The sequence below is a fragment of the Ictidomys tridecemlineatus genome, chromosome 13 (assembly GCF_052094955.1).
Source record: "Ictidomys tridecemlineatus isolate mIctTri1 chromosome 13, mIctTri1.hap1, whole genome shotgun sequence".
In the NCBI taxonomy this organism is placed as follows: domain Eukaryota; kingdom Metazoa; phylum Chordata; class Mammalia; order Rodentia; family Sciuridae; genus Ictidomys; species Ictidomys tridecemlineatus.
The window spans coordinates 81942098-81944837 of NC_135489.1; the positions used below are offsets into that span (position 1 = coordinate 81942098).

General features: G+C 42.4%; 1 pseudogene; it reads left to right on the forward strand.

Annotated features, from left to right (window-relative positions):
- The first annotated feature begins 899 nt into the window (after positions 1-899).
- On the forward strand, positions 900-2141 carry LOC101964371 (la-related protein 1B pseudogene; annotated as a pseudogene).
- The last annotated feature ends 599 nt before the right edge of the window (positions 2142-2740 follow it).

Genomic DNA, 2740 nt, shown 5'->3' on the forward strand with positions numbered 1-2740 from the left:
CTATTGTTTACAACACTTCCACATAAGCCTTTCATAAACTTACCATTAGGTACAGGTTTTCATTGTGGTCAGTTTACTTTATCAACAACCTATAGGCAGCATCCATGTCCTCTCACACAGGCATGTTTCACATGGAGTGGATGAAATGGTGGTTTTCAATGTGAAGTCTCCATGTGCAAATTCTGAAACCCATACAGATTACACTGTTAAGGAAAATATTATCTTTGCATTTTTAACAAAGTAAAGGGTCTTGAGATAAAGAGATGACCCAGAATTATCTGAGTGCCATAGCAAATGACTTGTTACTCTAAGAAATAGGAAGAAGAAAATTTGGGACAGACAGAAGAACCAATGTCATCCAATGTTATCAGCTATAAAACAAATACATGGATACTGAAGGGCCAGAAATTATTAATGAGACTTTAGAATTGGATAAAAGTTGAAGACTGGAAGAATTTGGAGAATCATGACTAAAAAAAATCTAAAGGGACTGTTGGTAGACAGGAATTTCAAAACTGGTCTGGTGAGAACTTAGAAATCTCTAGTGCCTTAGTTGATAAATATATTCCATAAACAGAACATTGGCATAAATATGAGTGTTAGGTCCCCTCCTGCTGTGTGTTAAGGGAGAAGTGAAGAATATATAATTGAGAATGTGAGGAAAGGTAATTCTGAAATATAGTGAAAAAAACTTGTCTTGAGGTTTTTTTTTTAATGCAAAGCAGAATTTGTGATGAACTTTAGCTTAAGGGATTCCCAAGGAAAGTGTTAAGGGGACAGCCTATTTTTTTCTTTTTTGGAGCAGGAGAGAAGGGAGGCGGAGAGGGCGGCCAGGAGCACAGGGGTGTGGGGAGAGTACTAAGCTGCCATTGCTGGGCCACAGTGTGCCCCAGGCAGCTATGCCTCTGCAGGCATGGGTACTCCTGCAGGCCTGGGTGCTCCACCGGGTTCACAAGATGTGGGAGACCCGGGGCCCCTTTGTCGGGGAGCCACCAGCCAAGGACACCCAGGAGCTGCTGGGCTGGGGCCCTGAGGAGAGGCTGCCACTGCCCAAGGAGAACCCCTGGACCAAAAAGCCTCCTGAGCACTTATCCCTCCCATTACTGGGCACTGCAGCCCAGGCTGGAGACCTTGCAGGCAGAGCTCAGTATAAACGCAGGAAAACTCTAGACAAGGAAATCCAATAAGGCCAGTGATTTCCGCGATCTGGCAAACTGGCCAAAACCCAGAGAGTTAGTGAGCACTGGAAAATTCGTTTTGCAGTCTCAGAGTGTGTCGTCATCCAAGGAAATAAGAAGGAACAAATTAGAAAAGGAAAAAAGGAGAGAAGGTTGAAATGAGGAGTAACAGACCAGAGAGTCAGGAGAGACCTGGATCCTGCAACAGCTCTCCGTGTCAATCTGAAGCAAATAAATCCTCCTATGATAACAGGAGACATAACACATGAAGTTTGGAGTGAGACAAAGAAAAAAGAGATGATCAAGATGAACTGTCCAGTGTGCAGAGTGAGGGGGTCATATCTGACGTTCCTTCAGGGGTGGAGGAAGAGGACCAGGACGGGGAAAAGGATGAGGCAGAGGAAACCCCAGAGTGCACTTTGATTATTCATATGGTTACCGAGAATATGGTGAAAGGACAGATCAGCCATTTCAAACAGAAATTAACGCCAGTATGATGTATTACTATGAGGACAGTATGGGTGTACAGGTGTATCATGCAGAAGAAGGATTGCTTAAAGAATATTTAAGCATTGAATTGAATATTGCTTCAGTATAGAAAACTTGGAACATGACTTCTTTCTTCAGAGAAAGATGGATGAACAAGGTTTCTTGCCTTTTTCACTGATTTCTGGATTTCACTGTGTTCAGGTTCTCACCTAAACCTTAATCTCATTTTAAAGGATAGCACAGAAGTAGAAGTTGTGGATGAGAAAATGAGAAGATAGAACCAGAAAAGTGGCCAATCCAAGGCCCTTCTCCCAGAAGTATGCCACAGATAGACTTCTCTCAGCTGATGGATTGTCCAGAGTTTGTGCAAGGACAAGCCTTTTGCTCACATGCAGTCAGGGTGATGATCTACTGATGCCCTGGATGTCATCTGATGAGGATGTTCAGTATACAGGTGGCCCACTGAAATGCATTGTAAATACTGGAACAAACCGTGCTGTAGAGATGGAAGCCACCAGACTGTCTTCTGAGTGAGAATATCCACTTCTGACCCCTGGGCTGCATGACAGTGGAGATGACCACCTGTGTCACGACCTGAGACACAGGTGAGGACCCCTGCTGACATTCCAGGAGCTGCCTGTTCTTTTCTGTGTGGCTGGACTTAACATGTCTACTTTTATTTGAGGGGGAAGCTAATTGTTATCACTGTAGAAATACTTAAAGGTTCTGTCTTTTGTTTCCAGGCATATGTACTTGTATCCAAGTCAATAAAGCAGAGACAGAAAGGAATGTGTAGCATTTCTCAGCTTTCCAGGCATTTGGCTCTTGATCTGCCCTTTGCCATGGTGAACATTGCATAACTCACATGTTAAGATGTTTCAATTGACTGTAAGATTTATTAATGTGGTCATTTAAGGGGTAAGAAATTAAATAAATAAGCAAGGGTATTTTTCCAATATTCTTTAAAATGTATTTTTGATACATCAGTATAATTCCTGCCCATCAGAAAAGCATTAATGATGGACAGTTTCACAGAATTTTTTTTATCTCATATTTCTTTGTAAGCCATGTAC